General features: G+C 51.4%; 1 protein-coding gene across 3 annotated transcripts in view; it reads right to left on the minus strand.

The window, feature by feature from the left end:
- Positions 1-27,205, minus strand: part of LOC119972772 (neurocalcin-delta) — a 320,343-nt gene that overhangs the window by 202,656 nt on the left and 90,482 nt on the right. For 2 of the 3 annotated variants that reach the window (XM_038810120.1, XM_038810118.1), the window contains exon 2: positions 12,044-12,100. The exons of the other annotated variant lie outside the window; for it this stretch is intronic. The gene's annotated coding sequence lies outside the window, so the exon portion shown is untranslated. The remainder of the gene's footprint in view (positions 1-12,043; positions 12,101-27,205) is intronic. 3 annotated transcript variants of the gene reach the window in all.

Consider the following 27,205-nt stretch of genomic DNA (forward strand, 5'->3'; position numbering starts at 1 on the left):
AGAATAGTGGTGGCCTGCTACATGCTGCACAATATGATGCAGCGAACAAGTGTAGGATCCAGAGCCTAGTTAAGAAGGCCACGCGTTGGAGGAGGAGGAGGACGTGGGGGAGGAGGATGATGTGGAGGAGGAGGAGGAAGAGCCTCAGGTGAAGATGGAACCGGGGAGGAGGAGGAGGAGGTGGGGGACAATGGTAGAAATGTTAAGAAGCGTGCCCGGGTACCCAGTGCCGACTCTGCACCTGACACCATAGTCAAAACAAGGACCGAATGCAGAGGTGCTTCGAATAACCAACACTTAGAAGCACCCTCGGGAGATAATGACTGTCAGGCCACTGATATGTAACAACCAGCGAGACCACAGGCACCTCACCTCTTCCAGGAGATGCCCATTCCCCGACAGGAGAGAAAACCTGCAAATGTCTCTTCCAGCATCACAATGGCTTAAATCCCCACCATCCTGGGCCTGAATTCAGCCACGTTGAGGGATTGACCTTCAGATGCCATGTAACACAGATCATGCGGGTGAACCGCAAGTGTACTTTGGATGCTGTGAAATACAGGACAAGTCACCAAATGACTAATCAAAGTCCGACCCCCATGTGCACCTGCGCAGTGTCAGGGAAGACTCAGTATAGACCGGGATGATTGATGGGCCAGCAGAAATGCTACAAATCGAGCTGGTGCAGCGTGAATTAACATTTGTGCCACACAAGTGCCAGGCAACGGCAACCTCCACACACACTGTAATCATCCCTTGCCCCTAAATATAATTCCTCACACACACACACACACACACACACACACACATCTCCCAATCCACCTTGCACCCACGCCCCACTCCCTCCCACCCCTCTCCCACACACACAACCCCACTTCTCTGACTTTGGGGCTATTTGCTGGTGAACGTGAAGCAGAGTTCCCAGGCCAGGGTAAGGAGCCTGTACAACAGGCAGGCTGGAGCACCAATACAGCAAAGTTTGGAGCCACCACTCCCAGCCCAGCTGCAAGGCCTCCCAGTTTCGCCTGCACTCTGGGTATACTCAGCCTCTGTCTGTGCCAAATGCTGTACGAATATCCTGGGCCCACTCGGTGTGACGATAGGTCGACTTATCATCTGGATATAATATGAATAGTTCATCATCACTGTAAATTCTATGATGTATGATCTGCATGTGTATTAGAAGTTATATGTTTTACTGTTGTGGTTCTAGCATCCAACCTGCAGGTGGGGCAACTACGGAGTCCCAGGACCCGGATGCACCATGTGTTCCTTCAGAAGGGGTTTGTAAGGAGTTGATAGCAGTCGCAGACTAGAGCAGCTCTGTTGTATCTTAGTGCAAGACATTTCTTTCCCAGCTGTATTCATCTGAGACATTTTCGCTATTCGTTAATGTAGTGTTAGTAACCAATAGCTTTCTTTATAAAACAAAGCCTAATGTTCTTTGTTCACATGGGCCCAATCAAAGAACATTACCTCGCCGTTTTCTTTGTTAAAGCGGGATGACTGCCTGTTTGGTGGAATGGATCCAGTGGACCCGGGATTGTGCTGTCAGGGCCTCTGGATTGGGTTGACTCCTCTCCACAGTTAGCATTGCTACTTGGAGGAGGTGGTGCCTGATACCCCAGTTCTGATCTCTGCAACCCCACTGGGAACATTTAAATTTTATTTTCCTTCTTCTCTCTTCCAATCCAATCCAACCTTTCTATTCCTCTTTCTGCATCGGATTTGACCCACCTCCTTCTCTGCATTTCTATTTCTTGGCCAATCCTGATATTTCAGTGGTTGAGTTTGACTCATGGGCTAGTCATTCTCCGAAGTCCCGGATACCCGTTTCACCCGGAAGGGTTAAACATTTGATTGGAATTGCTGCGGAAAATTGCGAACTAAATGCTGGTGTTGCTGGAGAACCTTAGAAGTAGTGACTACAATAAAGGAGGAGCTTTACAGATTCACAGAATTTTTACAGCGTAAAAGGAGGTAATTTGACAGCAAAAAACCCCACATTTTCTCATTTATAAAAGTCCCATGTATGGCAAAGGACTATCCACGTTCTCTCCGTTGCGTTTCATGACGCCGCGAAACGGGCGCAGGGACAACCGATTCTGTGGGCCAGCATGGCGCTGGAGCGGTTCACGCCGCTCCAGCCTCCCTTCCCGCCGCCAAATGGGCACTGCGCCAACCCGCGCATGCGCAGTTGGGTCACGCCAACCCACGCATCCGCGGGGGACTTCAGCGCGCCAGCCCCGACGCAACATGGCGTGGGGGTTCAGGGGCCAGCCGCGCAACAAAATGGTCCCATGGGGGGGGAGAGGCCGGCCCGCCGATCGGAGACCCCCCCACCCCACCCCCCACAGGCCGCCCCCTGACCCTTCACGCAGTTCCCGCTGGCAGCGATCCGGGGTGAACGGCGCCGGCGGGACTCTGCCATTTACACGCGGCCGCTCGGCCCAATAGTGTAACAATGACTCAGTATTGCACTGAAGTGTCAGCTTATGTTTCCATCCAAGTTTCTGGTGTGGGATTCAAATCAACAATATGCTGACTCAAGTGTGGCGTGCTACCCACTGGCTCACAGCCGACCGGCAAGTTCTTCAATATGTTTTTGTGAACCTTCCTTTGAATTTCTCCTCAATGATGGTGAACGCCTCTTGGCAGAAAAACCTTCTCCACTGTAAACAAAATAGGACCGAAATCCTCCAGCGCTGGCACGTTAGGTATAAATGTCATGGTGCACCCACCAGAGTATGTGGCCATTGCAGACAGCAATTAAGAGTCAACCACATTACTGTGGGTCTGGAATCACATGTAGGCCAGACCAGGTAAGGACGGCGGATTTCCTTCCCTCAAGGGGATTCGTTCCGACGACAATCAATAATGGTTTCACGACCATCGTTAGACTTTTAGATCCTGATTTTAATTGAATTCAAATTTCGCCGTCTGTCCTGGTAGGATTCGAACCCGGGTCCCAGAGCATTGGGTCTCTGGATTGCTCGTCTAGTAAAAATACCACTCTGGTTTAGGGTGCTTTTTCAGAGGGTCGGTGCAGACTGGATGGGCCGAATGGTCTCCTTCTGCACTGTATGGATTCTATGATTCTATGATGTGTCACCACCTCCTCATAATGACATGGGGAAGAATACTACCAAACTACCCTATAAATCTGTATGTAAACACGGCATAGAAAAGTTGGGTTGGATTAGGTACAGGTAGCCTTTGTGACAGGCTCTTTGTTACCAGAGTTCTTGATGCCTAGATGCAAGGCCGATGACCATTTCAAGTGATTGTCCAGCAAGTTACTCTGATGCCTCATATTTCTATATAAATTAGATGGTCTATTTTATACTCTGTGCCAATGTTCCGCACAGTCTAAAGGCTGCAGAATCTTTCACAACACAGTCTGACACGTCCAGCTCAGTTACGCATACTATTTTCGACAATCACAGAATCCCTAAAGTACAGAAGGAGGCCATTCGGCCCAGTGATTCTGCACCAACCCTCTGAAAGAGCACCCTACCTAGGCCCACGCCCCACCCTACCCCCCCCCCCCCCCCCCCAACACAGTAACCTCACTTAACCTTTTTGGACACTAATGGCAATTAGTGGCAATTTTTGGCAATTTAGGATGGCCAATCCACCTAACTGTTTAGACAAAAAAAAGAGCCTTGACAAAGAGTCATCGGACTTGAAACGTTAGCTCTTTTCTCCCCCTACAGATGCTGCCAGACTTGCTGAGATTTTCCAGCATTTTCTCTTTCGTTTTAGATTCCAGCATCCGCAGTCATTTGCTTTCACCTAACTGTACATCTTTGGACTGTGGGAGGAAACCGGAGCATCCGGAGGAAACCCACGCAGACATTGGGAGAAAGTGCAAACTCCACAAAAACAGTCACCCGAGGCTGGAACTGAACCCGGGTCCCTGGAGCTGAGAGGCAGCAGTGCTAACCACGGTACCACCATGCTGCTCCGAATGTGACCAAAGTCATCAATGATCACGTCGACAATTTAGGTCGAGAGTGCAGAGGCAGAATGACAACTACAGGTTTACGTGACACATTTTTCAAGCACTTCTGCAACCATGCGCCATGGTCAGCCCAGCAAGGCAGCCGACAGAAGCTGCGAATTAGGCTTCAAAGCTTTCCAAATTAAGGTTTCCTTTGAACCGATAAGGCACAAAGAGGTTGTTAACTACAAAATGCAATGACTGTCGTTAGAAATGAGCAACTTTCCAGGTTTGTTGACGTGACCTTAATCCGACCGCCATGCCGTGTTTACATATGAAGTGAACCCCAATGCATCGCAATCAGTTTACTGGTTCTATGTGATGGTTGCAGTGTTAATAATATCACAAAACTCAAAATCAATATTGCACCGTAAAAAAACAACAGCCCTACAATATTGCATCCCTTCAGTCTTTCCTGGATTCAATGCGCGCAGAGCAATGCAGGGATTCTGCTTTACCTGATCTGTTACCAGTATTCAGATGGACAAATTGGTTCCCAGCAGCGGCGTCGAGCGAGCAAGAGCGCACCTCGGAACAGAGCCAGCCAGTCAGGTTTACCCCGGGAAGATTGGCATTTTCGACAACAAGGCTTCAGCAAAGAGACTTTGGCTTCACCGCAACACGTTCCCATCGAGCGCGGTGCAGATTGGCGCGTTGCCAGTCCACCAGCTCTGAACACTGCAATCATTCAAAACCTCAGAATGCGTGTTCTACCGGAGCATCGAAAGGGCGTGTTTTCACAACACCGGCCAGCATTTATTAAACATTCAGTCATCAATCTGACTTTCTGCCGTAGGATGGGCCAAACATATTGTTCCCACGTTCCTCTCCTTGACAATAACAGCGCAGGAGTTAACAAATAAACACGCCAAATTAACAGAGAATCAACTTTTGGGCCAATTCCGACGTCTCGTGGGCAGTCATTTCAGAACATAGCTTTCAATCCTCCATACTGGCAGCACGGTAGCACAGTGGTTAGCACTGTTACTTCAGAGCGCCAGGATCCTGGGATCGATTCCGGCTTGGGTCACTGTCTGTGCGGAGTCTGCACATTCTCCCCGTGTCTGTGGGTTTCCTCCGGGTGCTCCGGTTTAGAACATAGAACATACAGTGCAGAAGGAGGCCGATCGGCCCATCGAGTCTGCACCGACCCCCTTAAGCCCTCACTTCCACCCAATCCCCGTAACCCAATTACCCCTCCTAACCTTTTTGGTCACTAAGGGCAATTTAGCATGGCCAATCCACCTAACCTGCACGTCTTTGGACTGTGGGAGGAAACCGGAGCACCCGGAGGAAACCCACGCACACACGGGGAGAGAGTGCAGACTCCGCACAGCCAGTGACCCAGCGGGGAATCGAACCTGGGACCCTGGCGCTGTGAAGCCACAGTGCTAGCCACTTGTGCTACCGTGCTGCCTATGCTACCGTTTCCTCCCACAAGTCCCGAAAGACGGGGTGTTAGGTGAATTGGACATTCTGAATTCTCCCTCAGTGTACCCAAACAGGTGCTCCCGGAGTGTGTTAATATAAGCCTACTTGTGGCAAAAAAGATTATTATTATTATAGGTGAAGCTGAGTAGTGGATTCAACTTTGTGCTCTTGTTCTGTTACAGTTCAGGTCACCAGTTCCTCACCTCTTTCATTAACGCATCGCAGAAGCAGGTTTCTCCTCGTGTTTCTGAAACGATCATATAGCTCTCAGCGAATAGACACTGAGCTCCACAGCACCTTTTTCGTAAAATAGCAGTGGCGGGGGGTGGGGGGGGACCAAAATGTTGCCCTCACATCATTGCATCACTTTAACACCTCACGCCATGTAATGCAGTCCGAATAGAAACGGTTTATATATCGTGTCATTCAACCAAGGTGAAATGGAACAGCAGATGCGGTGTCAACATGAGTTCAACTAAAGCATTGGGGCCCAAACCAAGTTTGCCACAAGGAAATAGAATTTACTCCACATCCTTTTATTTTCATTAAACACTGTTTGTGTTTGCAGATCACAGGCAGCTGGCAATCCAAGTTCATGACGTGGAACAGTTAGGAGCCATAAAACAAGGAAGTTGATTACAAACCCACTTGCTTTCAGCTTTATGTCAGGTGAAATGTTAAATGGTGCGATCCAAAGAAAAGGGAGTATCGCTCTGGAGATTGAGAATTGTGCGCGGGGCTGACGCGAGATATTCCTGAATTTCTGAACTATGCTGGCCGTCAAGTCATTGCGCTCAGCACAAGGATTGTTCTGGTTTTCTCAAGAGGACGTGAGGGGAAACCGCTCAGTTTTCCCAATTTTTGTTGGATTTTGTTTAAAATAAAAAAGTTAACTTCTGTAGCGATTGACGTGAGGCAGCTGGGGGGGGAGGTGGGCTGGTTTTCCAATTACATCGTCAGTGCCAGCTTCAAGTATCTCCAGGTCAGGTTCGGTGTGGTGAAAATGGAGAGGCCGCCCTGTTGACATGACTCAAAGCCCAGATGCTCGCAGAGAATCCCCGGAATGCTCCCAGTTTTTCCAGCAGCAACGCTGAGATCTGCACTTTAGCGCCAGCTTGTCGGCGGTTTTATCACACGGCCCTGTATTTTCTGAAAAGGGTTGTATAGAAATGACCCATCCACCACAAATAAAAATTAAAGTGTCAAGAGTAAAGGACTGTGATTTGAAACATATGCGGCTGAATTCTCCGTTCCTGAGACGGGATCCTCTGCTTCGCCGGCAGCGCACTCAAACCCGCGGATTTCCCTACCCCTACGGCGTGGGGGTGCTCACATTGGGAAAGCCAATCAGCTGGCTGCCAGGACGGAGCATCCCACTGCCGAGGCGGGGGGGGGGGGGGGGGGGAGCATCCCACTGCTGAGGCGGGGGGGGGGGGGGGTGGGAGCATCCCACTGCTGAGGGGGGGGGTGGGGGAGCCATACCCGAAATGGGTGCAGCGGGATGGAGAATCCCACCCTAAATGTTGACGCCGGAGGGGGGCAGGATTCATTGACTTCCACGACAGCAAAACTGGCGCCGCACCTGGACCAATTCAGCCACCGTTCAGGGGCTAGCACCAGCGCCACATGGAACACAATCGATTCCCATGACGGATTTGTGATTGGCACTCGGGAGGCTGCCAGGCTGTCGCCGCATATACACAATACACTCCCCACACACACTCAACTTCGCCAACAGGGTGGCACTGGTTGCGCTGGAGCACACCCATCCCGCTGATGGGTCGGCTGGGGCCAGAGGGCGCTTAGGGGGGGTGCCCTGGGGGGGAGATCCATACAACCTGTGGCCCACAGGCTCACAGTGGGCAGTCAATGGTGCGCGCAGCTGCATGGCTGCCATGCAGGCCGTGGCAATGGTGTTTCGTGCCCATCCACCCCGACCCCACAACCCAATCCCTGGCACAGCCCGGACCAGGCAGACCCCCCCCCCCCCCCTCCCCACCGGCCGGCCAGCAGAACGACTGTCAGCAAATTATGGCAATGATGGACACGTTCCGTCGACACTTTTCATACCCCTCTCTCTGCCTCATCAGCCATGGTGCCAGTTTCACGATTTGTAAAAGCACAAGTGAACCTGGCCATCGGGAATTTGCCCCAGTGGAGGCAAAGGCCCAGGAGAATACCGGGTCAGGCCTGCTAGTGAAACGCCGACAGAGTTCACTGCACGAGCGTTCTGAAATGCATTGACGCCGCTGTCGACACACCGCAGAATTGCGATTTGCCGTGAAACTGGCACCCACCACGATTTCGGCGTCCAAACCGATTCTCCACCCAATCGCATTTCCCGATTCCAGCGTCAGCCGACGGAGATCCCACCTCATGGTATGTTTATTGTGGGCATCTGCAAAGTAATTCTAATACATGCTTTTCTGACAAACATTTCACTACATCACCATGAGACCATTTTTAAAAATGCATCTCAAAATAAGCCGTTTTGTAGGGGTTTTTTTTTAATCAACTGCACACTCCAGACTTGTAGCTTCATCTGTCAGGGGCACAGAACTGAAACATCTATGAGGCTGGATTTTGCCCTGAGCAACAGACAGACACTTCCAGACGTTCATTCCACTTGGGAGTTACCCACAATTCTACGGGCCTTTGGATGGTAAATTCCTCTCCACCAAGAACAGCAACCTACAGACGCCATCTGGGAACACTGTGACCTGGGCAAGTAACTGTGTTTCTCCTTATCCCATCAAATTCAAGAACAGTTCATGTACAGCCTGGGGTGTATGTTAAAAAATAGTGAATTAATTACCAAATTCAGCACAGAAAGCAAAATAAAGAGAGAGAAAGACCTGCATTTTTGTTGTGCCTTTCACTCAATGCTTTGCGGATAATAAGTAGATCATCAGTTTTTGTCATGTTGGACATCAAAGAAAACTGTCCAGTTCATCTTCAAAATAGAGCCATGGAATATTTTGGGTACTTCTGAGAGAAATGGAGGGGGCTTGGTTTGACTTCCCATCCATAAGACTGCATCTCTAATGGTACACCACTTCCCGGGGACATTGGAAATGTTTGTCCTCAAGTACTGGAGTGAGACAAAGATTGGACTGATAGAGAGATAACGGGTTGGATTCTCCGATCTCCGACGCCGGATACGCTTTTGGCGACGGCGCGGAGAATCACCGATGATGCCGAAATCAGGGACCGCGCCGCTTGCGCGATGCTCCGCCCCCTGAAAAACAGTGTACTCGGCACGCCGTATCCACGGCTTCCGAACGTTGGCTGAGGCCCGCCCCATGATGCTCCGTCCCCGACCGGCCGAGTTTCCGACGGCGTGGATCGCGTGTGTGGTCTCACCCGTCGGGAACTCAGCGTGGCGGCTGCGGACACAGTCGAGCGGCGCCACAATCGGGGAGGGCCGATCCATGGGCAGGGAGAGACATATTCAGGGCTGGGGGCACTGTGGTGGGGTGGTCCGGGGTTCGCGCGAGCCAGCCGAAGAGAGGGACTATTTTGCCGGGCGGGTCCGTGAGCGGTATCCACCATGAAGCACGCCGTGGCCGATGCAGGCAGCGCCGTGCGCATGCGCGGCCCGGACCCGGCAACTCTTCAGGCCGTATCGGCAGCTAGAGCTGGGAGCTCTACGCTGCCTGGCTGCTGGCCCTGCCCCCGGAACCGGGAACCGATGGCCGTTTTGCAGCAGTTTTCCTGGCGTAAAACGCCACGTTTTCACGCCGGCATGGGGACTTAATCTCTAGAAATGGAGAATCCTGCCCAATAGAAACAAAGGAAAAATGTTTTTTTTTTAAACTTTGTTGCTTTTATTTAAATCTCCAACAATAATTGGAAGATGAAGAAATGAGACTCCACATTTGCTAAAAAAAAAAATCTTTCTATGCCAGACGTTGTTTGACAATAATTAAGACTTGTTAAGAGGTACTTACACTGGAATGGACAAGCTTCAACTTTGTCTGGCAGGTTTCGTCTTTATCGAGGAGACGTGTATAGCAACGTCGTACTTTTCATGGTATTTAAATACTGAGTGCTGAGATGATGTTTTTGGGAAGCTTTTAGAGGTGCAGGGCATCTTGGGTAGTGATTGACAGGCCTCTGTGTTTATTGGAACAAAGACCGGGGACCAGGGACAGGGAAGTCAGCCCCCCCCCCCCCCCCCCCCCCCCCCCCCACAGGCTAAACTATCTCCTCAGAGGGGTTTCCCCTCTGGGAACTCTTTTTTTTTAAACTGGCGTACTGAAGGCCTGAGGCCTCCTACACTCCACGGAAGTGACCACCTTTCCCAGTGGCGCTGTTCAGGAATCAGAGCTGCCTGCAGCATGGACAGCCCCTGCCCACTGTCCTTAATTGAACAGCCAGTTAACGGGTGGCCAATTAAGAGGCCGCCTGTGGTAAATTGGTGAGCAAGTCCCACAACCAGAAGTTGGCGCTCAGACCCACTTTTCACCAACACAATGAATCGCCTCATGAGCTGGGCCCATCCGATTGGCATCAACTGTGTCAAGCCCTTTCAAATAAATTCAATAAAAGCAACTGTCATTCTTCTCAACTCGAATCAATATGGGGCCCAACCTGCTTAAGCTTCCCTCATCGGCCAACCCCTTGATCCCAGGAAACAACCTTGTGATCACACACAAGCTATGTGCTCAGACACAAAACAAATAGAAGGCTCTGTTCACAGTGTGGATTATTGACAGGCAAACTGGCTGAGGATCAATGGAGAACTAGAATATTTATCAGAATATAGCTCCATTTAAAAATCAAATGGTTTTGATAGGCTGAGTTCAGTGTAACACAGAGCATGGACTTTCTCTGTTTTCTAGCGTCTTTTCAATCATCTCCGATATTTCAACCGGGGAACAATGTCCTTCTGCTCTGACGGAGAGTGTTTAACAATCAACAATTAAACCTCACTATGAAAAATGCAGTCTTTTGTGAATGACTTTTGTTTGAGTATACCTTCAAAGGACTTTCAACAATACCTCTGTGGTGAGTTTACTTCAGGGGTCAGTTAGCAGTGGAGTCAATGTTAGTTTGACACAGGCTGCATTGCACCTTGAAAGATCTGAGCGTCCATTTGCACCTTTATTGGGTTGATATATGTTTCGCGATTGATATCAAAGTTTGCAAATAGAGAAAAGGACATAAAGACGGCAGGTTGATGGGAATTTGAAACCAAAAGACAAAACTGCTGGAAACACGCAACAGGTCAATCAGCATGTGTACAGGTGTGTTGGTGCGTTAATGTCAGCCCATCTTCTAAACACAACAAGGCTTAGAAATATCCTGCATTGCACTGAAAGCTGTTCATTAACCATGAACTATAATTAATTAATGTTTATTGATTAAAATAAAAACAGAAAATTCTGGGAACTGATGAGACCATCAATTCACGCGACACGTGGTTAGAAGTGAACAGTGGTTTAAATCGTCTTACAACAGAGCCTTCCTGCGACGAGATGAACTCTAGATGAACTGGCTGGCAGGCTCCGACTGCCAAGCTTTATACAACCAGTGGGGGGGAGGAGTCATGGGCGGAGCCCAGTACAAACTTTCATGCATTCCCAGTACACCTCCCCCTAGGGGCAGAGCCGCGCAACTGCTCGTGTGCCGAGCTTACAGAGGCATGGTACAACATGTGTGATAACAGTGTGAATTATGTAATTATGATTCACCACAGGAACACTGTGCAGGTCAGACAGGATCTGCGGAGAGAGCAACAGAGGTTAACAGTCAAAATCTCCTGACCTGTCAGGGGGCAATGGGCCGGCCTGGGTTAGCGTCGGAACCAATAAACCATACCTTCCCGCCTCCACCAGAAGTAAACTCTGAGTGGAAGGTCAACCTCCCCTCTCCATCTCCACGAGTCCCTCGAGTGGCCACTTCACAACCACATAAAAGGTATCTTAGCGCCTCCCCTGCAATCGCCCAGCTCACATGGGCCTGTCGATTTGCGGCCTGCATGACTGGTAAAACTGCGCAGGCTGCCTGCCACCTGAAAGGGGCTCCTCGCTCTGCACTAATCTGTACATGATCAGGGACATGGGGTGGCCACTGACTGCCAGCCTCCTGACTGTGCCACTGACCTCCATGGCCTCTCTTCCCCGCAATCCCACCCTCCTCTCCCCAACAGCACTTAGCTGCTCTTGCCGGGCGATACAACATCTCCTGAGGTCCTCAGTCGGGAGGAAGGCTGTCTGCTTAACTGCCTGATGGGGAGAAGATGCAGCAGGCCTTCCTCCTCTGAGTCGGTGCGGGTGTCTCGCTTCTTTTCCAGGCAGTGGGCGAGACACCCGCGGAGAACAGGAGATTCCATCCAATGTTTCAGGTCATTGACCGTTCATCAGAACGCTGCTGGCTGAGGGTCAAATATTGACCAGGAGAACTTCCCTGTTCCTCTGTGATCAGTTCCCTGGAATTTACATCTGTCCAGTGGGCAGACAGGACCCCGGTTTCAGGTCAATGTGGAAGATGACACCTTCTTTCACAAATGCATAAAAATGAACTCTAGATACAAGATTCTGTCACAAAGTACACATCACCGCAGCCACTTAATTCTCAGACTCAAATTTTAGTTTCCTTTCCTACCTGGAATTTATCGTTACTTATGTCTTCTTCGGAGCTGAAAGCTTGGGCTTCTGTTCACTGCAGGAAACAGAAACACAACATTCTGAGTTCATTGAGAGTTCACACTTGTGTCCAAAACATGGATTTCAAACTCGGGTAAGCGTGGTAGACGAGTTTCTAATACTGGTTGGTAAAGTGCCACGCATGACAAACTTTACAACATGCACTTTCAGCAAACAAGGTTCATCACTGGAAGCACCAATTCAGAAAATTACTCCCTATAACACCATCTTAAGCAGAAGCTCCTCATTTTTAAAATGGAGGCGCTGTATTTACAGTTAGTATGCTTCTACACCAAGTTTATGAATATTCTCTTGCTGTACAGGTACACAAATTATAATTCACATGAGTAGCATTTGCTATCGCATTGAAGCGGCAAACAAAGTCAATTTGGAGTAAAAAATAGCAGGTATCTTGTTGACCAGGAAACCATCGGATTGTCCTAAAAAAACAATTTGGGGGCAGCATGGTGGCGCAGTGGGTTAGCCCTGCCGCCTCACGGCGCTGAGGTCCCAGGTTCGATCCCGGCTCTGGGTCACTGTCCGTGTGGAGTTTGCACATTCTCCCCGTGTTTGCCTAGGTTTCGCCCCACAACCCAAAGATTTTTTTTTTTTTAAATTTAGAGTACCCAATTCATTTTTTTCCAATTAAGGGGCAATTTAGCGTGGCCAATTCACCTACCCTGCACATCTTTGGGTTGTGGGGCGAAACCCACGCAGACACGGGGAGAATGTGCAAACTCCACACGGACAGTGACCCAGAGCTGGGATCGAACCTGGGACCTCGGCGCCGTGAGGCGACAGGGCTAATCCACTGCGCCACCGTGCTGCCCCCCACAACCCAAAGATGTGCAGGCTCGGTGGATTGGCCATGCTAAATTTCCCCTTAATTGGAAAAAATGAATTGGGTACACTAAATTTATAATAAAAAAAACAACAATTTGGTTCACAAATGGCTTTTAGGGGGAGAAGTCTGCTGTCTTTACCCAACATGTGACTCCAGACCCACAGCAATGTGGTTGACTCTTAACCACCCTCAAGCAACAACCGGACAGACATAATTACCATATTTTACCTTACAGGCAATATCCCGGCCAACACCATCACCGTTCCCTGGTTAAGAGACAGGGCATGCCAGATGTTGGGATGGAGTTGGCCTCCACATTGACTCCGAACCGCATGAAGCATCACAACGTCAGGTCAAATACGGAGCAAGGAAAGCGCTGCTGATTCGCCCCAACCTCCTCCCACTGCTGGTGAATGTTGAATAAGACTTTGAAGAATCTCCGCAGGTAACAAAGGCACAGAATGTACTCTAGGTGAGGGACTTCAATGTGAGGGAATTCAATGTGAGGGACTTCAATGTGAGGGACTTCAATGTGAGGGACTTCAATGTGAGGGACTTCAATGTGAGGGACTTCAATGTGAGGGACTTCAATGTGAGGGACTTCAATGTGAGGGACTTCAATGTGAGGGACTTCAATGTGAGGGACTTCAATGTGAGGGACTTCAAGAGTGGCTCGGTAACAGCATTACAGACCGAGCTGGCTGAGTCTATTAGATTGTATCTGTGGCAGGTTGTGAGGAAAGCAACATGTGGGAGAAAGCTGCTTGACCTGGTCCTCACCAATCTACCTGCCGCAGGTGCATCTGTCCATGAAGGCCTCACCGTCCAATATCAGCAGCAGCAGAATTGTACTCAAGTGCATTCTGCAACTTCATGGCCCAGCAGATCCCTCACTCTACCGCTGCCACCAAGCCACAGGTTCAATCATAGTTTCAATGAAGAGTGCTGGAGAGCCCGTCAAGAGCAGCACCAGATATATCTAAAAATAAGGTGCCTTTCTGGGGAGGAGGGCGGACGCCCTTGCCTTTGCCACCCTGATCACCCGCCGTAGAATCCTGTTTGGCTGGCGGTCAGCAGCACCACCCAAAGCTGCAGACTGGCTGTCCGACCTCTCGGAATCTCTCCAAATGGAGAAGATGAAATTCGCCATCAGAGGGTCAGACGACGGCTTCCACAGAACGTGGGAGCCATTCACCCGATTGTTCTGGGACTTGTTTGTGGCCAATGAACAAGCAGAAGAATAGCCAGGTAGCCAGGAACCAGGGGAAAGCAGCCAAAGCATCAGAGGGCGAGATAGACCGGGGGCTGGGGGGGGACTACAACACAGGACTACCTCCTCATGCTAAACAATGGAAGCAGCATACAAAGACAGAGATAAGCAATCGCCAGCAAGTGGATGAGATCAAAGCATGCAATCCTGCCACATCCGGTCGTGAATGGTGGTGGACAAGTAAACAACTCACCGGAGGAGGAGGTGGTACCAAAAATATCCCCATGCTCAATGATGGAGGGGCCCAGCACATCTGTGCAAAAGGCAAGACTGAGGCATTTGCAACAATCTTCAGCCAAATGTGCCGAGTGGATGGATTGGATTTTGCTTTTTGTTTATTGTCACGTGTACCGAGTTACAGTGAAAAGTATAATGATCCATCTGCCTCCTCTTTCAGTGTAAAACCTCAAAGGGACATGGACAGGTTGCAGAGGATGTTCAATGCGGAGAAGTGCGTCGCGATTCATTTTGGTACAAAGAACACGAACACTATAAGACTCTTTTTTTTGCCCCTGCAAGAGGCAAGAAAGGAGGAGGGCGGACCTGAAAATTTGGTGGGTTAGCTCGGAGACTGGTACACAACCGTTTCCTGCCTCGGCTGGAAGTAAGATCTGGGAATGGTTCACGGTCTATCTTCCAGCCCTGCCCCCCACTCCAGTCACTTTACAGTCACTCACTGCCCCCCCCCCCCCACCCCTTTCCCCAAGATTCTCCTCCCCCACCCTCCCCGGGAGACCACACCCAACAGGTGCCAAACCCCGGAGGGAGACTGTGTCCTGTCGCCCGTCATGATGTGCCATGTAGGCATACTGTGGCTTGGCATGGAGGAACAGGACTTTTTCGACGAGGGGATCTGACTTATGATTCCTCGCATGCTTCCGGAGGAGGACAGGCCTTGGGACTGTCAGCCAGGATGGGAGCGAGACCCCAGAGGTGGATTTCCTGGGGAAAGCGAACATACGTTCGTGAGGGGTCTCGTTGGTGGCAGTGCACAGGAGCGACCGGATGGAGTGGAGCGCATCGGAGAGGACCTCCTGCCAGCGGGACACAGGGAGACTTCTAGACCATAGGGCCAGAAGGACGGCCTTCCAGACCATCGTCTTCTCCCTCTCTATCTGTCCGTTGCCCAGGGGGTTGTAGCTGGTCGCCCTGCTGGTGGCGATGCCTTTGCTGAGCAGGAACTGATGCAACTCGTCGCTAATGAAGGAGGAACCCCGATCGCTATGGATGTAGGCGGGGAACCCGAACAAGGTGAAAAGACTGTGCAGGGCCTTGATGACGGTGGCAGAGGTCATGTCAGGACATGGGATGGCGAAGGGGAATCTTGAGTATTCGTCAACGATGTTGAGGAAGTACACGTTACGGTCAGTGGAGGGGAGAGGCCCTTTGAGTCGATGCTGAGGCGCTCAAAGGAGCGAGAGGCCTTTACCAGGTGCGCCCTGTCTGGCCGATAGAAGTGCGGTTTGCAGTCCGCGGAGACCTGGCAGCCCCTGGTCATGGTCCTGACCTCCTCAATGGAGTAGGGCGGGTTGCGAGCCTTGATAAAGTGAAAAGAACGGGTGACCCCCGAGTGACAGAGGTCATTGTGGAGGGCCCGAAGTCGGTCACCTAGTGCGCTGGCACATGTACCGCGCGAAAGGGCATCTGGGGGCTCATTGAGCTTCCCAGGTCAATACAAGATATCGTAGTTGTAGGTGGAGAGCTCGATCCTCCACCTCAAAATCTTGTCGTGCTTGATCTTGCCCCGCTGTGTATTGTTAAACATGAAGGCAACCAACCACTGGTCAGTGAGGAGAGTCAATCGGCTGCCGGCCAGGTAATGCCTCCAATGTCGCACAGCTTCTACAATGGCTTGGGCTTCCTTTTCGACGGAGGTGTGTCGCATTTTGGAGGCATGGAGGGTACGGGAAAAGAAAGCCACGGGCCTGCCCGCCTGGTTGAGGGTAGCGGCCAGCGCAAAGTCCAACGTATCGTTCTCCACCTGGAACGGAATGGACTCGTCTCCAGCGTGCATTGAGGCTTTGGCAATATCTGCCTTGATGCGGTTGAAGGCCAGGTGGGCCTCAGTCGTCAGGGGAAAAATGGTGGATTTAATAAGTGGACGGGCCTTGTCCACATAATTGGGGACCCACTGGGCACAGTAAGAGAAGAACCCCAGGCATCTCTTCAGGGCCTTGGGGCAGTGGGGGAGGGGGAGTTCCAGGAGGGGGCGCATGCGGTCGGACTCGGCCCTAGGACTCCGTTTTCCACAACGTAGCCAAGGCTGGCTGGGCGGGTTGTGCGGAAAACGCATTTTTCCTTATTATAGGTGAGGTTCAGGAGTTTAGCGGTATGGAGGAGGTGCCGGAGGTTCAGGAGTTTAGCGGTATGGAGGAGGTGCCGGAGGTTCAGGAGTTTAGCGGTGTGGAGGAGGTTCCGGAGGTTCAGGAGTTTAGCGGTGTGGAGGAGGTGCCGGAGGTTCAGGAGTTTAGAGGTGTGGAGGAGGTGCCGGAGGTTCAGGAGTTTAGCGGTGTGGAGGAGGTGCCGGAGGTTCAGGAGTTTAGCGGTATGGAGGAGGTGCCGGAGGTTCAGGAGTTTAGCGGTGTGGAGGAGGTGCCGGAGGTTCAGGAGTTTGGCGATGTGGAGGAGGTGCCGGAGGTTCAGGAGTTTAGCGGTGTGGAGGAAATGCCGGAGGTTTTCGTCATGGTCCTGCTGATCATGGCTGCAGATGGTGACATTATCTAAGTACGGGAACGTGGCCCGCAGCCCATACTGGTCAACCATTCGGTCCATTTCTCGTTGGAAGACCGAGACCCTGCTGGTGATGCCGAAGGGGACCCTGAGGAAGTGGTAGAGGTGGCCATCTGCCTCGAAGGTAGTGTATTGATGGTCCTCCGGGCGAATAGGGAGCTGGTGGTACGCGGACTTCAAGTCAACTGTGGAGAAGACTCGATACTGTGCAATCTGGTTGACCATGTCAGATATGCGGGGGAGCATCGAGCTGCGTGTACCGTCCGGATGACCATCCGGTGCTTCTCCCCAGTCTTGACGACCACCACTTGGGCTCTCCAGGGGCTGTTACTAGCCTCAATGATCCCCTCTCGCAGGAGTCGCTGGACCTCTGACCTGAAGAAGGCCCTGTCCCGGACACTGTATCGTCTGCTCCTAGTAGCGACAGGCGTACAGTCGAGGGTGAGGTTAGCGAAGAGCGAGGGTGGGGTGACCTTAAGGGTTGCAAGGCTACAGATGGTGAGGGGGGGGCAGGGGTCCACCGAACCTTAAAGTAAGGCTTTGGAGGTGGCACTGGAAGTCGAGTCCCAGTAATAGGGCAGCGCAGAGATGGGGAAGGACGTAGAGTTTGAAGTTAGCGTACTCTACACCATGTACAGTAAGAATCGTGACACCGTACCCCCGGATTTCTACTGCATGGGATCCGGAAGCCAGGGAGATTTTCTGGGTCGCAGGTGAAATTGTGAGGGAGCATCGCCTTACCGTATCTGGGTGTATGAAGCTGTCTGTGCTCCCGGAGTCGAAAAGGCAGGGCGTCTCGTGCCTGTTGATCCAGACGGTCATCGTAGATTTTGTGAGATGATGAGGCCGGGACTGGTTGAGCGTGATGGAGGCGAGCTTTGGAAGGTGATGGGTAGGCCGGTCGGAGGTAGCGGCAGCCAGCGTATGACCGGGTGAGCGTGGCTCCCGGGAGGCTGCGGAGAGGTCCCAAGATGGCGGCCTCCATGGGTCGTGCGTGGCGGGTGGAGTACAAGATGGCATTAAAGATGGCGGCCGCCGTGGGTCGCATGTGGCGGCCTAAATCGAAGATGGTGGCAAAGATGGCGGCACCCACGGGTCGCACATGGCGAGTGGCGCGGCAGCTGGGGGCGGTCCCGACAGGCAGCAGGCAGCGCTGCTGGGCCTAGAAGTTTTAGGGAGAGGGCAGGCTTTCGCAAAGTGGCCCTTCCTCCCACACCCGTTACAAGTCGCGTTCCGTGCAGGGCAGCTTTGTCTGGGATGATTACCCTGGCTGCAAAAGTAGCACTTTGGGCTTCCAGCGTTGGCGGGCTGCTGTGCGGCACAGGTTTGCGCCGCACCCGGGTTGGATGATGGCGGCGCCCACGAGGGTGCCGCGCGGTCGGAGGTATAGGCCTCCATGTTCTGGAAGGTCACCTCCAACGGGTTTGAGAGCTGCACTGTCTCTGGGAGGCCGAGTGTACCCCTTTTTGTCATTCGCTGGCGAATGTAGCTCGATTTCATGCCCGCGATATAAGCGTCCCTGATCAACAGCTCTGCGTGTTGGGTAGTCGATACCACCTGGCAAGCACAGTTCCAACCTAATACCCACAAGGCACGCAGAAATTCTGCTGGTGATTCCCCAGGGCTCTGTCGTCTCGTGGCAAGAAGGTGTCTAGCATAATCTCGTTCACAGACTTCACATATTGTCCCTTCAGCAACATTATCGCCACCGTATACAAGGGGCGCTCCTGATGAGGAGAAAGACTTGCGGGCTCACCCGTGCGTGGAGGTTCTGCTTCTTTTGGAGGTCGGTGAAGTCTTCAGTGGAGGATCCGAGGTACGCTTCGAAGCAGTTTAGCCAGTGCTCGAATGTTGCAGTGGCGTGGGCTGCCTGTGGGTCCAGCTCCAGGTGATTAGGCTTGAGCGATGAATTCATCTTAGAAGTTTAGTTTATTAAATTGATATGCCACGGCGAGTAGTGAATGTAACTGAGGCTTTAATAAACTGAACAGAAAGCCTCCTGGCCTCTGATCCTGAACTGTATCAGAGGCGGAGACTAGCCACCTTTATTTTTTTTTTATAAATGTTTTTATTCAGTTTTCATATTTTATATTGAACAAATTACAAATTGTTAGGAGAGAAAAAAAAAACAAACACGCAAAAATTAACATACATATTTACAGGTAAGCATCTTCGTAGTAGTAACTGCGCCCCCCCCCCCCCCCCCCCCCCCCCCCCCCTCAACATGTTTATTTAGTTTGGTTTTGGGCCTTAGCTAGCCATCGAACCCCCGTACCGAACCTGTAGCCCCCTCCCTCCCGCTACCTTCCCCCGACTATTCTTCCTCTTGTACATTGGCCACAAATAGGTCCCGGAACAGTTGCATGAATGGCTCCCACGTTCTGTGGAAGCCGTCGTCCGACCCTCGGATGGCAAATTTGATTTTCTCCATTTGGAGAGATTCCGAGAGGTCGGACAGCCAGTCCGCAGCTCTGGGCGGTGCTGCTGACCGCCAGCCAAACAGGATTCTACGGCGGGCGATCAGGGAGGCAAAGGCAAGGGCGTCCGCCCTCCTCCCCAGGAATAGATCTGGCTGTTCTGAAACCCCGAAGACCGCCACTATCGGGCATGGCTCCACCCTCACTCCCACCACTTTGGACATAACCTCGAAGAAGGCTGTCCAGTACTCCACGAGTCTGGGGCAAGACCAGAACATGTGGGCGTGGTTGGCCGGGCCTCTTTGGCACCGTTCACATCTGTCTTCCACCTCCGGGAAGAACCTACTCATACGGGTTCTTGTTAAGTGGGCTCTATGTACCACTTTTAGTTGCGTCAGGCTGAGCCTTGCGCACGTGGAGGTGGAGTTGACCCTATGCAGTGCTTCGCTCCAGAGTCCCCACCCTATCTCCATCCCCAGGTCGTCCTCCCATTTCCTTCTTGTTGCGTCCAGTACGGTGTCGTCCCTATCTACCAGTCGGTCATACATGTCACTACAGTTCCCTTTCTCTAGGATACTTGCGTCCAGTAGGTCTTCCAGTAGTGTCTGTCGTGGCGGTTGTGGGTACGTCCTTGTCTCCTTTCGTAGGAAGTTTTTGAGCTGCAGGTACCGTAGCTCGTTCCCCCCAGCTAGCTGAAATTTCTCTGTCAGTTCGTCCAGTGTTGCGATCCTGTCGTCCGTGTATAGGTCCCTGACTGTCAGTGTCCCCCCGTCCTGCCTCCACCTTTTGAAGGTGGCGTCAGTCAGTGCTGGTGTGAACCTATGGTTGTTGCAGATGGGAGCCCTGTTCGACATTTGGTCAGGCCAAGTTGCTGCCGCAGTTGGTTCCAGGATTGGAGGGTGGCTGTCACCACTGGGCTGCTGGAGTGTTTTTTGGGTGGGGATGGGAGTGCTGCCGTGGCGAGGGCCCGGAGGGAGGTTCCCATGCAGGAGGCCTCCTCCGCACGCACCCACTCAGCTTCTGGCTCCTGGATCCATCCCCTTACTCGCTCGGCTGTTGCTGCCCAGTGGTAGAATTGTAGATTCGGGAGGGCTAGCCCTCCCCTGGTTTTTGTTTTTTGTAAGACCTTCTTTGGGATCCTAGCATTTTTACCCCCCCATACGAACGCCATGATGAGTTTGTCCAGCGCTTTGAAAAAGACCTTGGGGATGTAGATCGGAATGGATCTAAACAGGAAGAGGAACCTGGGCAGTACGTTCATTTTGATCGTCTGAACTCTCCCCGCGAGGGAGAGCGGGAGTGTGTTCCATCTTTGCAGGTCCTTTTTAACTTCCTCCGTCAGGCTGGTGAGGTTCCATTTGTGGATCCCTTTCCAGTCATGGGCTATTTGGATCCCCAGGTAGCGGAATTTATGTCGGGCTTGATTGAACGGCAGCCCCTTTAGTGCTGCCCCCCCCCCCCCCCCCCCCCTTGCGGGTGTACTGGGAAGATCTCACTTTTGCTCATGTTGAGTTTGTAGCCCGAGAAGGCTCCAAACTCTTTCAGGAGCGCGATGATTCCGTCCATGCTGCTTTGTGGGTCCGAGATATAGAGGAGCAGATCATCCGCATAGAGTGAGACTCTGTGCTCTCTACCTCCCCTTCGGATCCCCCTCCAATTTTTTGCTGCCCTGAGCGCGATTGCTAGCGGTTCAATTGCTAGTGCGAACAGCAGCGGGGACAGTGGGCATCCTTGTCTGGTGCCCCTGTGCAGCTGGAAGTATTGGGAGTTGGTATTGTTGGTCTGTACACTCGCCATGGGAGCGTTGTACAGGAGCTTTACCCAAGCGGTGAACCCTGTTCCAAGCCCGAACCGCTCCAGTACCTCTATGAGGTATTTCCACTCGACTCTGTCGAAGGCCTTTTCTGCGTCCAGGGAGACGATCACTAGCCACCTTTATACCAGGCCCGAGGGGAGGCGGAGCCATCGGGCAACGGTTCACCACATTACATATAATACAGTGGCCGTTTACCACAATATACATATTATACACTACAGTGGTTTACCACAACTATATCCAGTGCAACAATTTATTCTTTCTTTTAAGGATCTGATAGCCCAGTGGAGGATGGCAAATGTAGAATCTTTGGCAGAAATGTGCCTAGACGTCTGTGCTGTCTCAGAGGCAGGAGGCCCCTTGCATCTTTTCCCCATCAGGCAATTAGGTGGACAGCCCTGGGCCTTCCTCCAGACAATAACTACTGCCCGCCAAGAGCTAATGTCCAATCAGTGGCCGGCCGCTCCTGTACTGAGCAGCGCCACAGAGGAGACCATGGCTGTTGCCGGAATAACAACCTCCCGGGAGTTCCAGGATGCTGGAACAACCCGGCTAAACGGTAAATGCTGTTTGGTATATATGTTGGTTATTGGAATTTTGTGCAATGTCTCTTTAAGGACGGAGTCATATGACATGTGTGGCATCGTTGGCTACTTCACAGGCTTTCAGGGAGTCTAGGACCAAACCTTGTACAGTGAAGAACTCTTCAATAAACCTTGGTTAAACCTGTATCAATCCCGCGTGCTCTATTTCTGCAATCCTATTTCTTCTCTACTGTTAGTCTAAAGGTGCAACACCTCTGTGGGAGGTGGCGGGGTGGGGGAGGGAGCGGGGTGGGGGGGGGGGAGAGAGAGGAAGGAGAGAGAGAGAGCGCGGGTGGCTGTGAAGTGACTCACGTAGCAGAGCAGGAAGGTAGACCCACGAGCCTTCCCCAGACCTATTTCCAGTGGAGGCAGGAAGGGGTTGGGTCTCGGTCCCACTGCCGACCCACCAAAGGTTCAGGCCCCGCCCTCCTCCTTCCTCGCCTCCTGCCGGGGGGGGGGGGGGGGGGGGGCAGGAGATTCCCAGCAATATCTCAGGATGATGAAAAAGCAGGACCACAGGTTGATGATCCAATGCCACACGAGATGCTGCCAAATTTCAATGCAGCAAAATGGCGGTGAAGTACACACCAGGTTTGCACACCAACCTGAACAAAATCTTACAAGTGAGGTAAAATGAGAAATTGTGCAAGGATAAGCAAGCAAGGCTGACCTGCACAATGTGTGGGAACTCACTTTTGCAGAACTCAATTCAAACTCAAGTTAAAGCAATGGAAAATTACACCTACACCACAGTCGACTCATGAACTAATGCAGATCAAATGCATGATAGCCTGTGGTCTAGTGGTTATTATTTTACCTGACATAGGGACCTTCTGACTGCTTTACAGCAGCAGACTTCATGTCACCCTGGGGTGCTTTGCTAGAATTTATCACACTGCCCTCCACATCTGTAGGCTGCCATGGAACACCCAGTAACTCTTTCATGTGCCAGGGCCTGACACAGCGCCAGCAATATTCAGGTTCCCCTCCACAGGTGTACCAAGTGAATCATGGAATAGAATCCCTGCAGAAGGAGGGCATTCGGCCCATCGAGGCTGTACCGACCCTGTGAAAGAGCACACTACCTAGGCCCAATCCCCCACCCCCATAACCCCACCTAGGGGCAATTTTAGCATGGCCAATCCACCTAACCTGCACATCTTTGGACTGTGGGAGGAAACCGGAGCAGCCGGAGAAAACCCACGCAGACTCGGGGAGAACGTGCAAACTCCACACAGTCACCTGTGGTCGGAATCGAACCCGGGTCCCTGGTGCTGTGCGGCGACAGTGCTAACCACTGAGCCACCCTAATGCAGAGAGAGGTAAGTGAGGGGCGGAGGTTCGGATCCCCCCCCCCCCCCCCCCCCCCAACCAAAAGCAAGTAGTTTACTACTTCCGCCGACTCACTCGCACCAGTTGGGAGGGGGCAGTGTCTAGAAATCCCAATTCCCCAGAGTGAAGGAAGAGGGAATTCTCACTCCTGGAGCTCTGACTAACATTAAAAACTGACAGGATGGATGAGGAAATGCCCTGACCTCCGGTCGGGAGAATCCAGGGTCCAGGGTTAGGAATGATTCAAACCAAACCATTAAAAGGACAAATCCGGAAATATTTCTTCACGCAAATAATTAGGCGAATGCAGAATAGGCTGCACAGGTAGGCCACAGGTGTGGAAGCAATTGAGGCATTTAAAAGGAAGGTCAGAGTTTAGTTTGGAAATAAGGGTCATTGAAGGATATGAAGGGTAGAGATTTGGGATTTTTAATAGAAGTTGCCCCCTCTCTCACAAAATAACAGCAGCTTTCATGGGCCTATCCTTCCTGTTGTGTTCCTGCAGAGGCTAACGTAATGCAGATGCTGCTGTTTTCTGAAAAGCTGGATAGTTGGTTCTGTGCCGATAAATTCCTTGAAAAGAATAATACTTCATCCTCAGTATTCTCTGTCATCTGATGGTTCTCGCCTGTCACAATGCAGCTGCTGCCAAAACTTGGAAGACTTCACTCAGACGGAACGCTGCTACTGGTCTGAAATGTAACTGCAAAGTTTCTGTACGGGCCATCGCCATTAACCCTGCACCAGTCGTAGCCCAATTCACACAGTTAGTGCAGCCGGGGAATCAGCGGGGAAGGATATGATGTACAGAACTGCTCACTGGCTCATTCCAATCCAGACCATCCTTTATGAAAAATAGAAAGTGCCAAAACCATAACCAACTGACGACCTGCCAGCGTTGGTGGAGCGAACGGACAAGTTAACATTGATCAGAAATGTTACGTCGCGGGGTGAGATTTTCGGGCCCTTTTCGCTGGCGGGATCTTTTAGTCCTGCCGAAGTTGCCCCCCCCCCCCCCCCCCCCCCCCCCACCCCACGTGGCAGGATGGGTAGACCATATAAACACCATTGACCTCTGCAGGACAGGAAGATGCCGCCAGCGGCCAATGGCGAGCCACTTCCACTACCAGAAAACACGCCGAGGGGGCGGAAGTTGGCGGCCGTTGACGTGCCTGCCCTTTAATTATTCATCATAGTTTCACCAACGCGTTGAAGATATTCTTAATCGTGTGCACAAAATCTCGGTTTGCAAGTCACATCAAAAAGAAATGCGTCATTCACAATGAATGAGTTTGCTTTAAATGCCAAACTGGGAAAACTTCACTGCAGACAAGCCTAATCCAGCAAAGGTCATTAACACAGTGTACAAACTCCTGATCATTCGGCCCCCTCACGTAGTCAGGACTCTGCCAAGCCATTTTCCCCAAACTGTCATTCCCAATCACTGCAAGCATTTTGAAATAGCATACTTATGCAAAAGAATGTCAAATCCTTTGCACAAAATGTTGCTAATACACTGCCTCATTCAAGCGTGCTCGTGGTGACGAGTGTATATCTGACTTGCAATTTAACCGTTCTCGTGGAGACGGTCCTATTAATTGGAACACAGGAGCAATGCTCATCACATTCACATTAATGGCTGTTGCCTCACTTTCTTCTGTCCTCTTGGCAAATTCACACACAAAAGCCAATCATCACAGCAACACAAACACCACAAAATCTGCAGGTTGTGAGCATCAGCGAGGGGAATCCTGCCCCTCTCCTTTTCCCCTCACCGACAATTGCTTTTGGATGAAGCATTGCTCCCCCCCCCCACTCCCCCCATTCCCGTCCCTCACCCCTCACCATCAGAAGCTCTCATGGTGTGAGTGAAAAAAGAGATGGTGGCGTAGTGGTAATATCACTGAACTAGTAATCCAGAGGCCTAATCTAATCTAATGCCGTGGAGACATGGGTTCAAACCCCACCAGTTGGCGGAATTTAAATTCAATTAAAAACGTCTGGAATTGCGGCACGGTGGCGCAGTGGTTAGCACTGCTGCCTCACGGCGCCTAGGGCCGGGTTCCACCCCGGCCACGGGTCACTGTCCGTGTGGAGTTTGCACATTCTCCCCATGTCTGCGTGGGTCTCACCCCCACAACCCAAAGATGTGCAGGGCAGTTGGATTGGCCAGGCTAAAATGAAAATGGCTTATTGTCACGAGTAGGCTTCAAATGAAGTTACTGTGAAAATCCCCGAGTCGCCACGTTCCGGCGCCTGTTCGGGGAGGCTGGTACGGGAATTGAACCGTGCTGCTGGCCTGCCTTGGTCTGCTTTCAAAGCCAGCGATTTAGCCCTGTGCTAAACCAGCCCCTAAACTGACCCTTAATTGGAAAAATAAATGAATTGGGTGCTGTAAATTTATGAAGAAAAACATCTGGAATTGAGCTCTCATTGATTTTCATATAAACCCATTTGGTTCACTAATGTCCCTTAGGGAAGGAAATCTGCCATCTTTACCTGGTCTGGCCTACATGCGACTCCAGACCCACAGCAATGTGGTTGACTCTTAGCTGCCCTCTGAAATGGCCGAGCAAACTATTCATTTCAAGGGCAATTAGGGATGGGCACCAAATGCTGGTCTTTCCCGTGACACCCACATCCCATCAAAGAATAAAGAAAAAAGATGGGAGTCCGGTGGATTTGAATTCCACCCAAATCTCCTACCTCGCCCTGACCCAGACCAAATAAGGCAGGATTCCGATGGTGCCTTTCCGGGAGGTTCCCATATACAGCAAGGCTTGTAGCACACATATCTTCCCATTCTGGCATTAATCTCCACCCCAACACCCATGATCAACCCTGGCGTTAATTCCCTAACAGCAGCATGGACATTTAAACCTATTAGTGCCGCAGTGGATAGCTGTCAGGTCAGCAGTATTGCGGGGGGGGGGGGGGGGGGGGATAGCAATTATCACACTTCAGAAGTGAGTGATTGTGACAAAGTGTTCAGGTGTTATATAACATGTCAGTATTAAGTATTATTATTAGTGGCATTCTCCAAAATTGGAAAATTGTGCTAATTATTTCTGTTACTTAAGGGAGAATTGCAAGGAGTGAATCAGTCCCCTGTCCCACTGTCAAAACATAGATATCTTCAAAGACAAGGGCAATCGAATTATGGTGACTTTGATGGTCGGAATTACATTTTTATTCCAGCTTACGGGTCTGTATTTGTGAAATTTTGCTTGTTTGTAATTAGGACTGCTGGCTGAAAACGGTGGAATCAATGAGATTCTATTCTTAGGCATGGGATGATGTAATTCTGCTGGACTCAGTTTTGGGAGTTTGTGGGCTCGATAATGCACTGAGGGTGGGTTCCCCACAACCCTGTGTGAAGGTTGGGGCGGCGGCGAGCCCATCACCACTTGGCCGACTTGTTCCACCTTAATTTTTCGGGTGACGGTTCCGGATGGCACGGTAGCACAGTGGGTAGCACTGTTGCTTCACAGCGCCAGGGTCCCAGGTTCAATTCCCGGCTTGGGTCACTGCCTGTGCACGGTCTGCACGTTCTCCCCGTGTCTGCGTGGGTTTCCTCCGGGTGCTCCGGTTTCCTCCCACAAGTCTCCACACGTGCTGTTAGGCGAATTGAACATTCTGAATTCTCCCTCTGTGTACTCAAACAGGCGCTGGAGTGCGGCGACTAGGGGATGTTCACAGTAACGTCATTGTGTGTTGATGTAAGCCTACTTGTGACACTATTAAAGATTATTATTATTCAATTGGTGTGAGGTGGGACTTCCCTCAGTCTCCAGGAGGAGGTCCCGCCTTATAGACCTGTCAGCCGACCAGCGTGGTGGCCAATGCTTAGGTCACAAGGGGGTGGTCTTCAGCGGTGGTCCATGACTTTCGGGGCCTTGTTGGGCGCAGGCTGCCTGACCACATTGAGGGGTGGGGGGTGCTTGGGGAGGCAAAACTGTGTGGATGTGTGTTGTGTAGAAACTAGTGTCTCTGATTACCCTACCTCCCTCCCCCCCCTCCCCCCCTCCCCCCCACCCAAAATTGGCCAGCAGCCCACAGTGTTAAACCTGCAAGCTGTATGGTCTCTCCTGTATGGTCGTCAAATCAGAGCAGTGGTGGGATTAGGCC

The sequence above is a fragment of the Scyliorhinus canicula genome, chromosome 10 (assembly GCF_902713615.1).
Source record: "Scyliorhinus canicula chromosome 10, sScyCan1.1, whole genome shotgun sequence".
NCBI lineage: Eukaryota > Metazoa > Chordata > Chondrichthyes > Carcharhiniformes > Scyliorhinidae > Scyliorhinus > Scyliorhinus canicula.